This window comes from Copadichromis virginalis, linkage group LG3 (assembly GCF_057382275.1).
Source record: "Copadichromis virginalis isolate Kocher_CV1m ecotype Utaka linkage group LG3, C_Virginalis_male_GT1.1, whole genome shotgun sequence".
NCBI classification, from domain to species: Eukaryota; Metazoa; Chordata; class Actinopteri; order Cichliformes; family Cichlidae; genus Copadichromis; species Copadichromis virginalis.
In genome coordinates this window covers 57,729,137-57,746,115 of record NC_140620.1, presented here as the reverse complement: position 1 = coordinate 57,746,115, position 16,979 = coordinate 57,729,137, and the positions used below count along the sequence as shown (strand labels likewise).

Here is a 16,979-nt window from a genome sequence, read left to right as displayed (position 1 = left end):
GCCCTGGTGTGGTGTAGGTGGCCTCAGCCAGCAGCCACAGGCCCTGGTGTGGTGTAAGTGGCCTCAGCCAGCAGCCACAGGCCCTGGTGTGGTGTAGATGGCCTCAGCCAGCAGCCACAGGCCCTGGTGTGGTGTAAGTGGCCTCAGCCAGCAGCCACAGGCCCTGGTGTGGTGTAAGTGGCCTCAATAGCAACTAAGGCCCTGGTGTGGTGTAAGTGGCTTCAGCCAGCAGCCACAGGCTCTGGTGTGGTGTAACTGGCCTCAGCCAGCAGCCACAGGCCCTGGTCTGGTGTAAGTGGCCCCAGCCGGTCACTCAGGCCCTGGTGTGGTGTAGGTGGCATCAGCAAGCAGCACAAGACATTGGAAAACAGCCAAAAGCAGTGTCGTTAATGTGCCCTCATTAATGGGCAGCTGCTTTTGGTCTTTTAATACACCCCTTCTCTGGATCAAAAGCGGTTCAATGACATGAAAATGAAAGGCTTACAGCACCAGGCATTCCCAGGCAGTCTCCCATCCAAGTACTAACCAAGCCCAGCCCTGCTTAGCTTCCGAGATCAGACGAGGTCGGGCGTGCTCAGGGTGGTATGGCCGTAAGCTGCTGGCTCCAGCACAATGTCTCAATTTATGGATTCAAGTGATTAGGTGGCAAGTACCTGAAGTTACGAAGACAATCCTATAACCATACCTTCATGTTTGCATAATACCCTAACCCAAAGGCTCAGTTTGGCATTTATCCAACAGCACAGGCCCTGGATTGTTGAAGATGGCCTCAGGAACCAGCACAGGGCCTGGTGTGTTGTACATGGCCACAGCAAGCAGCACAGGGCCTGGTTTGGTGAAGATGGCCTCGGCCAGAAGCGCAGGGCCTGGTGTGATGTGAGTGGCCTGAGCAAGAGCCACAGGCCTTGGTGTGGTGTAAGTGGCCTCAGCCAGCAGCCACAGGCCCTGGTGTGGTGTAAGTCGCCTCAGCCAGAAGCCACAGGCACTGGTGTGGTGTAAGTACCTCAGCCAGCAGCAAAAGGGCCCTGGTGTGGTGTAAGTCGCCTCAGCCAGCAGCCACAGGCCCTGGTGTGGTGTAGGTGGCCTCAGCCAGCAGCCACAGGCCCTGGTGTGGTGTAAGTGGCCTCAGCCAGCAGCCACAGGCCCTGGTGTGGTGTAAGTGGCCTCAGCCAGCAGCCACAGGCCCTGGTGTGGTGTAAGTGGCCTCAGCCAGTGCCACAGGCCCTGGTGTGGTGTAGATGGCCTGAGCAAGAGCCACAGACCCTGGTGTGGTGTAAGTGGCCTCAGCCAGCAGCCACAGGCCCTGGTGTGGTGTAAGTCGCCTCAGACAGAAGCCACAGGCACTGGTGTGGTGTAAGTGGCCTCAGCCAGCAGCAAAAGGGCCCTGGTGTGGTGTAAGTGGCCTCAGCCAGCAGCCACAGGCCCTGGTGTGGTGTAGGTGGCCTCAGCCAGCAGCCACAGGCCCTGGTGTGGTGTAAGTGGCCTCAGCCAGCAGCCACAGGCCCTGGTGTGGTGTAAGTGGCCTCAGCCAGCAGCCACAGGCCCTGGTGTGGTGTAAGTGGCCTCAGCCAGTGCCACAGGCCCTGGTGTGGTGTAAGTGGCCTGAGCAAGAGCCACAGGCCCTGGTGTGGTGTAAGTGGCCTGAGCAAGAGCCACAGACCCTGGTGTGGTGTAATTGGCCTCAATAGCAACTAATGCCCTGGTGTGGTGTAGGTGGCCTCAGCCAGCAGCCACAGGCCCTGGTGTGGTGTAAGTGGCCTCAATAGCAACTAATGCCCTGGTGTGGTGTAAGTGGCTTCAGCCAGCAGCCACAGGCCCTGGTGTGGTGTAAGTGGCCTCAGCCAGCAGCCACAGGCCCTGGTGTGGTGTAGGTGGCCTCAGCCAGCAGCCACAGGCCCTGGTGTGGTGTAAGTGGCCTCAATAGCAACTAAGGCCCTGGTGTGGTGTAAGTGGCTTCAGCCAGCAGCCACAGGCTCTGGTGTGGTGTAACTGGCCTCAGCCAGCAGCCACAGGCCCTGGTGTGGTGTAAGTGGCCTCAGCCAGAGCCACAGGCCCTGATGTGGTGTAAGTGGCATCAGCTAGCAGCACAAGACATTGGAAAACAGCCAAAAGCAGTGTCGTTAATGTGCCCTCATTAATGGGCAGCTGCTTTTGGTCTTTTAATACACCCCTTCTCTGGATCAAAAGCGGTTCAATGACATGAAAGGCTTACAGCACCAGGTATTCCCAGGCAGTCTCCCATCCAAGTACTAACCAAGCCCAGCCCTGCTTAGCTTCCGAGATCAGACGAGGTCGGGCGTGCTCAGGGTGGTATGGCCGTAAGCTGCTGGCCCCAGCACAATGTCTCAATTTATGGATTCAAGTGATTAGGTGGCAAGTACCTGAAGTTACGAAGACAATCCTATAACCATACCTGCATGTTTGCATAATACCCTAACCCAAAGGCTCAGTTTGGCATTTATCCAACAGCACAGGCCCTGGATTGTTGAAGATGGCCTCAGGAACCAGCACAGGGCCTGGTGTGTTGTACATGGCCACAGCAAGCAGCACAGGGCCTGGTTTGGTGAAGATGGCCTCGGCCAGAAGCGCAGGGCCTGGTGTGATGTGAGTGGCCTGAGCAAGAGCCACAGGCCTTGGTGTGGTGTAAGTGGCCTCAGCCAGCAGCCACAGGCCCTGGTGTGGTGTAAGTCGCCTCAGCCAGAAGCCACAGGCCCTGGTGTGGTGTAAGTGGCCTCAGCCAGCAGCCACAGGCCCTGGTGTGGTGTAAGTGGCCTCAGCCAGTGCCACAGGCCCTGGTGTGGTGTAAGTGGCCTGAGCAAGAGCCACAGGCCCTGGTGTGGTGTAAGTGGCCTGAGCAAGAAACACAGACCCTGGTGTGGTGTAATTGGCCTCAATAGCAACTAATGCCCTGGTGTGGTGTAGGTGGCCTCAGCCAGCAGCCACAGGCCCTGGTGTGGTGTAAGTGGCCTGAGCAAGAGCCACAGGCCCTGGTGTGGTGTAAGTGGCCTGAGCAAGAGCCACAGACCCTGGTGTGGTGTAATTGGCCTCAATAGCAACTAATGCCCTGGTGTGGTGTAGGTGGCCTCAGCCAGCAGCCACAGGCCCTGGTGTGGTGAAAGTGGCCTCAGCCAGAGCCACAGGCCCTGATGTGGTGTAAGTGGCCCCAGCCGGTCACTCAGGCCATTGTGTGGTGTAGGTTGCATCAGCTAGCAGCACAAGACATTGGAAAACAGCCAAAAGCAGTGTCGTTAATGTGCCCTCATTATTGGGTAGCTGCTTTTGGTCTTTTAATACACCCCTTCTCTGGATCAAAAGCGGTTCAATGACATGAAAATGAAAGGCTTACAGCACCAGGTATTCCCAGGCAGTCTCCCATCCAAGTACTAACCAAGCCCAGCCCTGCTTAGCTTCCGAGATCAGACGAGGTCGGGCGTGCTCAGGGTGGTATGGCCGTAAGCTGCTGGCCCCAGCACAATGTCTCAATTTATGGATTCAAGTGATTAGGTGGCAAGTACCTGAAGTTACGAAGACAATCCTATAACCATACCTGCATGTTTGCATAATACCCTAACCCAAAGGCTCAGTTTGGCATTTATCCAACAGCACAGGCCCTGGATTGTTGAAGATGGCCTCAGGAACCAGCACAGGGCCTGGTGTGTTGTACATGGCCACAGCAAGCAGCACAGGGCCTGGTTTGGTGAAGATGGCCTCGGCCAGAAGCGCAGGGCCTGGTGTGATGTGAGTGGCCTGAGCAAGAGCCACAGGCCTTGGTGTGGTGTAAGTGGCCTCAGCCAGCAGCCACAGGCCCTGGTGTGGTGTAAGTCGCCTCAGCCAGAAGCCACAGGCACTTGTGTGGTGTAAGTGGCCTCAGCCAGCAGCAAAAGGGCCCTGGTGTGGTGTAAGTCGCCTCAGCCAGCAGCCACAGGCCCTGGTGTGGTGTAAGTGGCCTGAGCAAGAGCCACAGACCCTGGTGTGGTGTAATTGGCCTCAGCCAGCAGCCACAGGCCCTGGTGTGGTGTAAGTCGCCTCAGACAGAAGCCACAGGCACTGGTGTGGTGTAAGTTGCCTCAGCCAGCAGCAAAAGGGCCCTGGTGTGGTGTAAGTCGCCTCAGCCAGCAGCCACAGGCCCTGGTGTGGTGTAGGTGGCCTCAGCCACCAGCCAAAGGCCCTGGTGTGGTGTAAGTGGCCTCAGCCAGCAGCCACAGGCCCTGGTGTGGTATAAGTGGCCTCAGCCAGCAGCCACAGGCCCTGGTGTGGTGTAAGTGGCCTCAGCCAGTGCCACAGGCCCTGGTGTGGTGTAAGTGGCCTGAGCAAGAGCCACAGGCCCTGGTGTGGTGTAAGTGGCCTGAGCAAGAGCCACAGACCCTGGTGTGGTGTAATTGGCCTCAATAGCAACTAATGCCCTGGTGTGGTGTAGGTGGCCTCAGCCAGCAGCCACAGGCCCTGGTGTGGTGTAAGTGGCCTGAGCAAGAGCCACAGGCCCTGGTGTGGTGTAAGTGGCCTGAGCAAGAGCCACAGACCCTGGTGTGGTGTAATTGGCCTCAATAGCAACTAATGCCCTGGTGTGGTGTAGGTGGCCTCAGCCAGCAGCCACAGGCCCTGGTGTGGTGAAAGTGGCCTCAGCCAGAGCCACAGGCCCTGATGTGGTGTAAGTGGCCCCAGCCGGTCACTCAGGCCCTTGTGTGGTGTAGGTTGCATCAGCTAGCAGCACAAGACATTGGAAAAGAGCCAAAAGCAGTGTCGTTAATGTGCCCTCATTAATGGGCAGCTGCTTTTGGTCTTTTAATACACCCCTTCTCTGGATCAAAAGCGGTTCAATGACATGAAAATGAAAGGCTTACAGCACCAGGTATTCACAGGCAGTCTCCCATCCAAGTACTAACCAAGCCCAGCCCTGCTTAGCTTCCGAGATCAGACGAGGTCGGGCGTGCTCAGGGTGGTATGGCCGTAAGCTGCTGGCCCCAGCACAATGTCTCAATTTATGGATTCAAGTGATTAGGTGGCAAATACCTGAAGTTACGAAGACAATCCTATAACCATACCTGCATGTTTGCATAATACCCTAACCCAAAGGCTCAGTTTGGCATTTATCCAACAGCACAGGCCCTGGATTGTTGAAGATGGCCTCAAGAACCAGCACAGGACCTGGTGTGTTTTACATGGCCACAGCAAGCAGCACAGGGCCTGGTTTGGTGAAGATGGCCTCAGCAAGCAGCCACAGGCCCTGGTTTGGTGTAAGTGGCCTCAGCCAGCAGCCACAGGCCCTGGTGTGGTGTAAGTGGCCTCAGCCAGCAGCCACAGGCCCTGGTGTGGTGTAAGTGGCCTGAGCAAGAGCCACAGGCCCTGGTGTGGTGTAAGTGGCCTGAGCAAGAGCCACAGACCCTGGTGTGGTGTAATTGGCCTCAATAGCAACTAATGCCCTGGTGTGGTGTAGGTGGCCTCAGCCAGCAGCCACAGGCCCTGGTGTGGTGTAAGTGGCCTCAGCCAGCAGCCACAGGCCCTGGTGTGGTGTAAGTGGCCTGAGCAAGTGCCACAGGCCCTGGTGTGGTGTAAGTGGCCTGAGCAAGAGCCACAGACCCTGGTGTGGTGTAATTGGCCTCAATAGCAACTAATGCCCTGGTGTGGTGTAGGTGGCCTCAGCCAGCAGCCACAGGCCCTGATGTGGTGTAAGTGGCCCCAGCCGGTCACTCAGGCCCTGGTGTGGTGTAGATGGCCTCAGCCAGCAGCCACAGGCCCTGGTGTGGTGTAAGTGGCCTCAGCAAGAGCCAAAGACCCTGGTGTGGTGTAATTGGCCTCAGCCAGAGCCACAGGCCCTGGTGTGGTGTAAGTGGCCTGAGCAAGAACCACAGGGCCTGGTTTGGTGAAGATGGCCTCGGCCAGAAGCGCAGGGCCTGGTGTGATGTGAGTGGCCTGAGCAAGAGCCACAGGCCCTGGTGTGGTGTAAGTGGCCTCAGCCAGCAGCCACAGGCCCTGGTGTGGTGTAAGTCGCCTCAGCCAGAAGCCACAGGCACTGGTGTGGTGTAAGTGGCCTCAGCCAGCAGCAAAAGGGCCCTGGTGTGGTGTAAGTCGCCTCAGCCAGCAGCCACAGGCCCTGGTGTGGTGTAGGTGGCCTCAGCCAGCAGCCACAGGCCCTGGTGTGGTGTAAGTGGCCTCAATAGCAACTAAGGCCCTGGTGTGGTGTAAGTGGCTTCAGCCAGCAGCCACAGGCCCTGGTGTGGTGTAAGTGGCCTCAGCCAGCAGCCACAGGCCCTGGTGTGGTGTAGGTGGCCTCAGCCAGCAGCCACAGGCCCTGGTGTGGTGTAAGTGGCTTCAGCCAGCAGCCACAGGCTCTGGTGTGGTGTAAGTGGCCTCAGCCAGAGCCACAGTCCCTGATGTGGTGTAAGTGGCCCCAGCCGGTCACTCAGGCCCTGGTGTGGTGTAGGTGGCATCAGCTAGCAGCACAAGACATTGGAAAACAGCCAAAAGCAGTGTCGTTAATGTGCCCTCATTAATGGGCAGCTGCTTTTGGTCTTTTAATACACCCCTTCTCTGGATCAAAAGCGGTTCAATGACATGAAAATGAAAGGCTTACAGCACCAGGTATTCCCAGGCAGTCTCCCATCCAAGTACTAACCAAGCCCAGCCCTGCTCAGCTTCCGAGATCAGACGAGGTCGGGCGTGCTCAGGGTGGTATGGCCGTAAGCTGCTGGCCCCAGCACAATGTCTCAATTTATGGATTCAGGTGATTAGGTGGCAAGTACCTGAAGTTACGAAGACAATCCTATAACCCTACCTTCATGTTTGCATAATACCCTAACCCAAAGGCTCAGTTTAGCATTTATCCAACAGCACAGGCCCTGGATTGTTGAAGATGGCCTCAGGAACCAGCACAGGGCCTGGTGTGTTGTACATGGCCACAGCTAGCAGCACAGGGCCTGGTTTGGTGAAGATGGCCTCGGCCAGAAGCGCAGGGCCTGGTGTGATGTGAGTGGCCTGAGCAAGAGCCACAGGCCCTGGTGTGGTGTAAGTGGCCTGAGCAAGAGCCACAGGCCCTGGTGTGGTGTAAGTGGCCTCAATAGCAAATAAGGCCCTGGTGTGGTGTAAGTGGCCTCAGCCAGCAGCCACAGGCCCTGGTGTGGTGTAAGTGGCCTCAGCCAGTGCCACAGGCCCTGGTGTGGTGTAAGTGGCCTGAGAAAGAGCCACAGACCATGGTGTGGTGTAATTGGCCTCAATAGCAACTAAGGCCCTGGTGTGGTGTAAGTGGCCTCAGCCAGCAGCCACAGGCCCTGGTGTGGTGTAAGTGGCCTCAGCCAGCAGCCACAGGCCCTGGTGTGGTGTAAGTGGCCTCAGCCAGAGCCACAGGCCCTGATGTGGTGTAAGTGGCCCCAGCCGGTCACTCAGGCCCTGGTGTGGTGTAGGTGGCATCAGCTAGCAGCACAAGACATTGGAAAACAGCCAAAAGCAATGTCGTTAATGTGCCCTCATTAATGGGCAGCTGCTTTTGGTCTTTTAATACACCCCTTCTCTGGATCAAAAGCGGTTCAATGACATGAAAATGAAAGGCTTACAGAACCAGGTATTCCCAGGCAGTCTCCCATCCAAGTACTAACCAAGCCCAGCCCTGCTCAACTTTCGAGATCAGACGAGGTCGGGCGTGCTCAGGGTGGTATGGCCGTAAGCTGCTGGCCCCAGCACAATGTCTCAATTTATGGATTCAAGTGATTAGGTGGCAAGTACCTGAAGTTACGAAGATAATCCTATAACCATACCTGCATGTTTGCATAATACCCTAACCCAAAGGCTCAGTTTGGCATTTATCCAACAGCACAGGCCCTGGATTGTTGAAGATGGCCTCAGGAACCAGCACAGGGCCTGATGTGTTGTACATGGCCACAGCAAGCAGCACAGGGCCTGGTTTGGTGAAGATGGCCTCGGCCAGAAGCACAGGGCCTGGTGTGATATGAGTGGCCTGAGCAAGAGCCACAGGCCCTGGTGTGTTGTAAGTGGCCTCAGCCAGCAGCCACAGGCCCTTGTGTGGTGTAAGTGGCCTCAGCCAGCAGCCACAGGCCCTGGTGTGGTGTAAGTGGCCTCAGCCAGTGCCACAGGCCCTGGTGTGGTGTAATTGGCCTCAATAGCAACTAAGGCCCTGGTGTGGTGTAAGTGGCCTGAGCAAGAGCCACATACCCTGGTGTGGTGTAATTGGCCTCAATAGCAACTAAGGCCCTGGTGTGGTGTAAGTGGCTTCAGCCAGCAGCCACAGGCCCTGGTGTGGTGTAAGTGGCCTGAGCAAGTGCCACAGGGCCTGGTTTGGTGAAGATGGCCTCAGCAAGCAGCCACAGGCCCTAGTTTGGTGTAAGTGGCCTCAGCTAGCAGCCACAGGCCCTGGTGTGGTGTGAGTGGCCTCAGCCAGCAGCCACAGGCCCTGGTGTGGTCTAAGTGGCCTCAGCCAGTGCCACAGGCCCTGGTGTGGTGTAAGTGGCCTGAGCAAGAGCCACAGGCCCTGGTGTGGTGTAAGTGGCCTCAGCCAGCAGCCACAGGCCCTGGTGTGGTGTAAGTGGCCTGAGCAAGTGCCACAGGCCCTGGTGTGGTGTAAGTGGCCTGAGCAAGTGCCACAGGCCCTGGTGTGGTGTAAGTGGCCTCAATAGCAAATAAGGCCCTGGTGTGGTGTAAGTGGCCTGAGCAAGAACCACAGGGCCTGGTTTGGTGAAGATGGCCTCGGCCAGAAGCGCAGGGCCTGGTGTGATGTGAGTGGCCTGAGCAAGAGCCACAGGCCCTGGTGTGGTGTAAGTGGCCTCAGCCAGCAGCCACATGCCCTGGTGTGGTGTAAGTGGCCTCAGCCAGAAGCCACAGGCACTGGTGTGGTGTAAGTGGCCTCAGCCAGCAGCAAAAGGGCCCTGGTGTGGTGTAGGTGGCCTCAGCCAGCAGCCACAGGCCCTGGTGTGGTGTAAGTGGCTTCAGCCAGCAGCCACAGGCCCTGGTGTGGTGTAAGTGGCCTGAGCAAGAACCACAGGGCCTGGTTTGGTGAAGATGGCCTCGGCCAGAATCGCAGGGCCTGGTGTGATGTGAGTGGCCTGAGCAAGAGCCACAGGCCCTGGTGTGGTGTAAGTGGCCTCAGCCAGCAGCCACAGGCCCTGGTGTGGTGTAGGTGGCCTCAGCCAGCAGCCACAGGCCCTGGTGTGGTGTAAGTGGCCTCAATAGCAACTAAGGCCCTGGTGTGGTGTAAGTGGCCTCAGCCAGCAGCCACAGGCCCTGGTGTGGTGTAAGTGGCCTGAGCAAGAGCCACAGGCCCTGGTGTGGTGTAAGTGGCCTGAGCAAGAGCCACAGACCCTGGTGTGGTGTAATTGGCCTCAATAGCAACTAATGCCCTGGTGTGGTGTAGGTGGCCTCAGCCAGCAGCCACAGGCCCTGGTGTGGTGTAAGTGGCCTGAGCAAGAGCCACAGGCCCTGGTGTGGTGTAAGTGGCCTGAGCAAGAGCCACAGACCCTGGTGTGGTGTAATTGGCCTCAATAGCAACTAATGCCCTGGTGTGGTGTAGGTGGCCTCAGCCAGCAGCCACAGGCCCTGGTGTGGTGAAAGTGGCCTCAGCCAGAGCCACAGGCCCTGATGTGGTGTAAGTGGCCCCAGCCGGTCACTCAGGCCCTTGTGTGGTGTAGGTTGCATCAGCTAGCAGCACAAGACATTGGAAAAGAGCCAAAAGCAGTGTCGTTAATGTGCCCTCATTAATGGGCAGCTGCTTTTGGTCTTTTAATACACCCCTTCTCTGGATCAAAAGCGGTTCAATGACATGAAAATCAAAGACTTACAGCACCAGGTATTCCCAGGTAGTCTCCCATTCAAGTACTAACCAAGCCCAGCCCTGCTTAGCTTCCGAGATCAGGCGAGGTCGGGCGTGCTCAGGGTGGTATGGCCGTAAGCTGCTGACTCCAGCACAATGTCTCAATTTATGGATTCAAGTGATTAGGTGGCAAGTACCTGAAGTTACGAAGACAATGCTATAACCATACCTGCATGTTTGCATAATACCCTAACCCAAAGGCTCAGTTTGGCATTTATCCAACAGCACAGGCCCTGGATTGTTGAAGATGGCCTCAGGAACCAGCACAGGGCCTGGTGTGTTGTACATGGCCACAGCAAGGAGCCACAGGGCCTGGTTTGGTGAAGATGGCCTCGGCCAGAAGCGCAGGGCCTGGTGTGATGTGAGTGGCCTGAGCAAGAGCCACAGGCCTTGGTGTGGTGTAAGTGGCCTCAGCCAGCAGCCACAGGCCCTGGTGTGGTGTAAGTCGCCTCAGCCAGAAGCCACAGGCACTGGTGTGGTGTAAGTGGCCTCAGCCAGCAGCCACAGGCCCTGGTGTGGTGTAGGTGGCCTCAGCCAGCAGCCACAGGCCCTGGTGTGGTGTAAGTGGCCTCAATAGCAACTAAGGCCCTGGTGTGGTGTAAGTGGCTTCAGCCAGCAGCCACAGGCTCTGGAGTGGTGTAACTGGCCTCAGCCAGCAGCCACAGGCCCTGGTGTGGTGTAAGTGGCCTGAGCAAGAGCCACAGGCCCTGGTGTGGTGTAAGTGGCCTGAGCAAGAGCCACAGACCCTGGTGTGGTGTAATTGGCCTCAATAGCAACTAATGCCCTGGTGTGGTGTAGGTGGCCTCTGCCAGCAGCCACAGGCCCTGGTGTGGTGTAAGTGGCCTGAGCAAGAGCCACAGGCCCTGGTGTGGTGTAAGTGGCCTGAGCAAGAGCCACAGACCCTGGTGTGGTGTAATTGGCCTCAATAGCAACTAATGCCCTGGTGTGGTGTAGGTGGCCTCAGCCAGCAGCCACAGGCCCTGGTGTGGTGTAAGTGGCCTGAGCAAGAACCACAGGGCCTGGTTTGGTGAAGATGGCCTCGGCCAGAAGCGCAGGGCCTGGTGTGATGTGAGTGGCCTGAGCAAGAGCCACAGGCCCTGGTGTGGTGTAAGTGGCCTCAGCCAGCAGCCACAGGCCCTGGTGTGGTGTAAGTCGCCTCAGCCAGAAGCCACAGGCACTGGTGTGGTGTAAGTGGCCTCAGCCAGCAGCAGAAGGGCCCTGGTGTGGTGTAAGTCGCCTCAGCCAGCAGCCACAGGCCCTGGTGTGGTGTAGGTGGCCTCAGCCAGCAGCCACAGGCCCTGGTGTGGTGTAAGTGGCCTCAATAGCAACTAAGGCCCTGGTGTGGTGTAAGTGGCTTCAGCCAGCAGCCACAGGCTCTGGTGTGGTGTAACTGGCCTCAGCCAGCAGCCACAGGCCCTGGTGTGGTGTAAGTGGCCTCAGCCAGAGCCACAGGCCCTGATGTGGTGTAAGTGGCCCCAGCCGGTCACTCAGGCCCTGGTGTGGTGTAGGTGGCATCAGCTAGCAGCACAAGACATTGGAAAAGAGCCAAAAGCAGTGTCGTTAATGTGCCCTCATTAATGGGCAGCTGCTTTTGGTCTTTTAATACACCCCTTCTCTGGATCAAAAGCGGTTCAATGACATGAAAATCAAAGGCTTACAGCACCAGGTATTCCCAGGCAGTCTCCCATCCAAGTACTAACCAAGCCCAGCCCTGCTTATCTTCCGAGATCAGACGAGGTCGGGCGTGCTTAGGGTGGTATGGCCGTAAGCTGCTGGCTCCAGCACAATGTCTCAATTTATGGATTCAAGTGATTAGGTGGCAAGTACCTGAAGTTACGAAGACAATCCTATAACCATACCTGCATGTTTGCATAATACCCTAACCCAAAGGCTCAGTTTGGCATTTATCCAACAGCACAGGCCCTGGATAGTTGAAGATGGCCTCAGGAACCAGCACAGGGCCTGGTGTGTTGTACATGGCCACAGCAAGCAGCACAGGGCCTGGTGTGGTGAAGATGGCCTCGGCCAGAAGCGCAGGGCCTGGTGTGATGTGAGTGGCCTGCGCAAGAGCCACAGGCCCTGGTGTGGTGTAAGTCGCCTCAGCCAGCAGCCACAGGCCCTGGTGTGGTGTAGGTGGCCTCAGCCACCAGCCAAAGGCCCTGGTGTGGTGTAAGTGGCCTCAGCCAGCAGCCACAGGCCCTGGTGTGGTGTAAGTGGCCTCAGCCAGCAGCCACAGGCCCTGGTGTGGTGTAAGTGGCCTCAGCCAGTGCCACAGGCCCTGGTGTGGTGTAAGTGGCCTGAGCAAGAGCCACAGGCCCTGGTGTGGTGTAAGTGGCCTGAGCAAGAGCCACAGACCCTGGTGTGGTGTAATTGGCCTCAATAGCAACTAATGCCCTGGTGTGGTGTAGGTGGCCTCAGCCAGCAGCCACAGGCCCTGGTGTGGTGTAAGTGGCCTGAGCAAGAGCCACAGGCCCTGGTGTGGTGTAAGTGGCCTGAGCAAGAGCCACAGACCCTGGTGTGGTGTAATTGGCCTCAATAGCAACTAATGCCCTGGTGTGGTGTAGGTGGCCTCAGCCAGCAGCCACAGGCCCTGGTGTGGTGTAAGTGGCCTCAGCCAGCAGCCACAGGCCCTGGTGTGGTGTAAGTGGCCTGAGCAAGAGCCACAGGCCTGGTTTGGTGAAGATGGCCTCGGCCAGAAGCGCAGGGCCTGGTGTGATGTGAGTGGCCTGAGCAAGAGCCACAGGCCCTGGTGTGGTGTAAGTGGCCTCAGCCAGCAGCCACAGGCCCTGGTGTGGTGTAGGTCGCCTCAGACAGAAGCCACAGGCACTGGTGTGGTGTAAGTGGCCTCAGCCAGCAGCAAAAGGGCCCTGGTGTGGTGTAAGTGGCCTCAGCCAGCAGCCACAGGCCCTGGTGTGGTGTAGATGGCCTCAGCCAGCAGCCACAGGCCCTGGTGTGGTGTAAGTGGCCTCAGACAGCAGCCACAGGCCCTGGTGTGGTGTAGGTGGCCTCAGCCAGCAGCCACAGGCCCTGGTGTGGTGTAAGTGGCCTCAGCCAGCAGCCACAGGCCCTGGTGTGGTGTAAGTCGCCTCAGACAGAAGCCACAGGCACTGGTGTGGTGTAAGTGGCCTCAGCCAGCAGCAAAAGGGCCCTGGTGTGGTGTAAGTCACCTCAGCCAGCAGCCACAGGCCCTGGTGTGGTGTAGGTGGCCTCAGCCACCAGCCAAAGGCCCTGGTGTGGTGTAAGTGGCCTCAGCCAGCAGCCACAGGCCCTGGTGTGGTGTAAGTCGCCTCAGCCAGCAGCCACAGGCACTGGTGTGGTGTAAGTGGCCTCAGCCAGCAGCAAAAGGGCCCTGGTGTGGTGTAAGTCGCCTCAGCCAGCAGCCACAGGCCCTGGTGTGGTGTAGATGGCCTCAGCCAGCAGCCACAGGCCCTGGTGTGGTGTAGGTGGCCTCAGCCAGCAGCCACAGGCCCTGGTGTGGTGTAAGTGGCCTCAGCCAGCAGCCACAGGCCCTGGTGTGGTGTAAGTGGCCTGAGCAAGAGCCACAGGCCCTGGTGTGGTGTAAGTGGCCTGAGCAAGAGCCACAGACCCTGGTGTGGTGTAATTGGCCTCAATAGCAACTAATGCCCTGGTGTGGTGTAAGTGGCCTCAGCAAGAGCCAAAGACCCTGGTGTGGTGTAATTGGCCTAAGCCAGAGCCACAGGCCCTGGTGTGGTGTAAGTGGCCTGAGCAAGAACCACAGGGCCTGGTTTGGTGAAGATGGCCTCGGCCAGAAGCGCAGGGCCTGGTGTGATGTGAGTGGCCTGAGCAAGAGCCACAGGCCTTGGTGTGGTGTAAGTGGCCTCAGCCAGCAGCCACAGGCCCTGGTGTGGTGTAAGTCGCCTCAGCCAGAAGCCACAGGCACTGGTGTGGTGTAAGTGGCCTCAGCCAGCAGCAAAAGGGCCCTGGTGTGGTGTAAGTCGCCTCAGCCAGCAGCCACAGGCCCTGGTGTGGTGTAGGTGGCCTCAGCCAGCAGCCACAGGCCCTGGTGTGGTGTAAGTGGCCTCAGCCAGCAGCCACAGGCCCTGGTGTGGTGTAAGTGGCCTCAGCCAGCAGCCACAGGCCCTGGTGTGGTGTAAGTGGCCTCAGCCAGTGCCACAAGCCCTGGTGTGGTGTAGATGGCCTGAGCAAGAGCCACAGACCCTGGTGTGGTGTAATTGGCCTCAGCCAGCAGCCACAGGCCCTGGTGTGGTGTAAGTCGCCTCAGACAGAAGCCACAGGCACTGGTGTGGTGTAAGTGGCCTCAGCCAGCAGCAAAAGGGCCCTGGTGTGGTGTAAGTGGCCTCAGCCAGCAGCCACAGGCCCTGGTGTGGTGTAGGTGGCCTCAGCCAGCAGCCACAGGCCCTGGTGTGGTGTAAGTGGCCTCAGCCAGTGCCACAGGCCCTGGTGTGGTGTAATTGGCCTCAATAGCAACTAAGGCCCTGGTGTGGTGTAAGTGGCCTGAGCAAGAGCCACATACCCTGGTGTGGTGTAATTGGCCTCAATAGCAACTAAGGCCCTGATGTGGTGTAGGTGGCCTCAGCCAGCAGCCACAGGCCCTGGTGTGGTGTAAGTGGCCTCAGCCAGAGCAACAGGCCCTGATGTGGTGTAAGTGGCCCCAGCCGGTCACTCAGGCCCTGGTGTGGTGTAGGTTGCATCAGCTAGCAGCACAAGACATTGGAAAACAGCCAAAAGCAATGTCGTTAATGTGCCCTCATTAATGGGGAGCTGCTTCTGGTCTTTTAATACACCCCTTCTCTGGATCAAAAGCGGTTCAATGACATGAAAATGAAAGGCTTACAGCACCAGGTATTCCCAGGAAGTCTCCCATCCAAGTACTAACCAAGCCCAGCCCTGCTTAGCTTCCGAGATCAGACGAGGTCGGGCGTGCTCAGGGTGGTATGGCCGTAAGCTGCTGTCCCCAGCACAATGTCTCAATTTATGGATTCAAGTGATTAGGTGGCAAGTACCTGAAGTTACGAAGACAATCCTATAACCATACCTGCATGTTTGCATAATACCCTAACCAAAAGGCTCAGTTTGGCATTTATCCAACAGCACAGGCCCTGGATTGTTGAAGATGGCCTCAAGAACCAGCACAGGACCTGGTGTGTTTTACATGGCCACAGCAAGCAGCACACGGCCTGGTTTGGTGAAGATGGCCTCAGCAAGCAGCCACAGGCCCTGGTTTGGTGTAAGTGGCCTCAGCTAGCAGCCACAGGCCCTGGTGTGGTCTAAGTGGCCTCAGCCAGTGCCACAGGCCCTGGTGTGGTGTAAGTGGCCTGAGCAAGAGCCACAGGCCCTGGTGTGGTGTAAGTGGCCTCAGCCAGCAGCCACAGGCCCTGGTGTGGTGTAAGTGGCCTGAGCAAGTGCCACAGGCCCTGGTGTGGTGTAAGTGGCCTAAGCCAGAGCCACAGGCCCTGGTGTGGTGTAAGTGGCCTCAATAGCAAATAAGGCCCTGGTGTGGTGTAAGTGGCCTGAGCAAGAACCACAGGGCCTGGTTTGGTGAAGATGGCCTCGGCCAGAAGCGCAGGGCCTGGTGTGATGTGAGTGGCCTGAGCAAGAGCCACAGGCCCTGGTGTGGTGTAAGTGGCCTCAGCCAGCAGCCACAGGCCCTGGTGTGGTGTAAGTGGCCTCAGCCAGAAGCCACATGCACTGGTGTGGTGTAAGTGGCCTCAGCCAGCAGCAAAAGGGCCCTGGTGTGGTGTAGGTGGCCTCAGCCAGCAGCCACAGGCCCTGGTGTGGTGTAAGTGGCCTCAATAGCAACTAAGGCCCTGGTGTGGTGTAAGTGGCTTCAGCCAGCAGCCACAGGCCCTGGTGTGGTGTAAGTGGCCTCAGCCAGCAGCCACAGGCCCTGGTGTGGTGTAGGTGGCCTCAGCCAGCAGCCACAGGCCCTGGTGTGGTGTAAGTGGCCTCAATAGCAACTAAGGCCCTGGTGTGGTGTAAGTGGCTTCAGCCAGCAGCCACAGGCTCTGGTGTGGTGTAACTGGCCTCAGCCAGCAGCCACAGGCCCTGGTCTGGTGTAAGTGGCCCCAGCCGGTCACTCAGGCCCTGGTGTGGTGTAGGTGGCATCAGCAAGCAGCACAAGACATTGGAAAACAGCCAAAAGCAGTGTCGTTAATGTGCCCTCATTAATGGGCAGCTGCTTTTGGTCTTTTAATACACCCCTTCTCTGGATCAAAAGCGGTTCAATGACATGAAAATGAAATGCTTACAGCACCAGGTATTCCCAGGCAGTCTCCCATCCAAGTACTAACCAAGCCCAGCCCTGCTTAGCTTCCGAGATCAGACGAGGTCGGGCGTGCTCAGGGTGGTATGGCCGTAAGCTGCTGGCCCCAGCACAATGTCTCAATTTATGGATTAAAGTGATTAGGTGGCAAATACCTGAAGTTACGAAGACAATCCTATAACCATACCTGCATGTTTGCATAATACCCTAACCCAAAGGCTCAGTTTGGCATTTATCCAACAGCACAGGCCCTGGATTGTTGAAGATGGCCTCAAGAACCAGCACAGGACCTGGTGTGTTTTACATGGCCACAGCAAGCAGCACAGGGCCTGGTTTGGTGAAGATGGCCTCAGCAAGCAGCCACAGGCCCTGGTTTGGTGTAAGTGGCCTCAGCCAGCAGCCACAGGCCCTGGTGTGGTGTAAGTGGCCTCAGCCAGCAGCCACAGGCCCTGGTGTGGTCTAAGTGGCCTCAGCCAGTGCCACAGGCCCTGGTGTGGTGTAAGTGGCCTGAGTAAGAGCCACAGGCCCTGGTGTGGTGTAAGTGGCCTCAGCCAGCAGCCACAGGCCCTGGTGTGGTGTAAGTGGCCTGAGCAAGTGCCACAGGCCCTGGTGTGGTGTAAGTGGCCTAAGCCAGAGCCACAGGCCCTGGTGTGGTGTAAGTGGCCTGAGCAAGAGCCACAGGGCCTGGTTTGGTGAAGATGGCCTCGGCCAGAAGCGCAGGGCCTGGTGTGATGTGAGTGGCCTGAGCAAGAGCCACAGGCCCTGGTGTGGTGTAAGTGGCCTCAGCCAGCAGCCACAGGCCCTGGTGTGGTGTAAGTCGCCTCAGACAGAAGCCACAGGCACTGGTGTGGTGTAAGTGGCCTCAGCCAGCAGCAAAAGGGCCCTGGTGTGGTGTAAGTCGCCTCAGCCAGCAGCCACAGG

General features: G+C 57.8%; 6 non-coding genes and 4 pseudogenes across 6 annotated transcripts; all 10 read right to left on the bottom strand.

The window, feature by feature from the left end:
* Positions 1-477: 477 nt before the first annotated feature.
* Positions 478-596, bottom strand: LOC146715422 (5S ribosomal RNA). The gene has a single exon (XR_014919878.1). It is a non-coding gene; the product is annotated as a 5S ribosomal RNA (ribosomal RNA).
* Positions 597-2,205: 1,609 nt separating this feature from the next.
* Positions 2,206-2,324, bottom strand: LOC146715421 (5S ribosomal RNA). The gene has a single exon (XR_014919455.1). It is a non-coding gene; the product is annotated as a 5S ribosomal RNA (ribosomal RNA).
* A 1,015-nt stretch (positions 2,325-3,339) lies between these two features.
* On the bottom strand, positions 3,340-3,458 carry LOC146715420 (5S ribosomal RNA). Its single transcript, XR_014919453.1, has one exon. It is a non-coding gene; the product is annotated as a 5S ribosomal RNA (ribosomal RNA).
* A 1,376-nt stretch (positions 3,459-4,834) lies between these two features.
* On the bottom strand, positions 4,835-4,953 carry LOC146715419 (5S ribosomal RNA). Its single transcript, XR_014919884.1, has one exon. It is a non-coding gene; the product is annotated as a 5S ribosomal RNA (ribosomal RNA).
* Positions 4,954-6,564: 1,611 nt separating this feature from the next.
* LOC146715418 (5S ribosomal RNA) lies at positions 6,565-6,683 on the bottom strand (annotated as a pseudogene).
* Positions 6,684-7,540: 857 nt separating this feature from the next.
* LOC146715417 (5S ribosomal RNA) lies at positions 7,541-7,659 on the bottom strand (annotated as a pseudogene).
* A 2,116-nt stretch (positions 7,660-9,775) lies between these two features.
* On the bottom strand, positions 9,776-9,894 carry LOC146715416 (5S ribosomal RNA; annotated as a pseudogene).
* A 1,571-nt stretch (positions 9,895-11,465) lies between these two features.
* Positions 11,466-11,584, bottom strand: LOC146715415 (5S ribosomal RNA; annotated as a pseudogene).
* Positions 11,585-14,623: 3,039 nt separating this feature from the next.
* LOC146715414 (5S ribosomal RNA) lies at positions 14,624-14,742 on the bottom strand. The gene has a single exon (XR_014919856.1). It is a non-coding gene; the product is annotated as a 5S ribosomal RNA (ribosomal RNA).
* A 1,295-nt stretch (positions 14,743-16,037) lies between these two features.
* LOC146715413 (5S ribosomal RNA) lies at positions 16,038-16,156 on the bottom strand. The gene has a single exon (XR_014919827.1). It is a non-coding gene; the product is annotated as a 5S ribosomal RNA (ribosomal RNA).
* Positions 16,157-16,979: the final 823 nt, after the last annotated feature.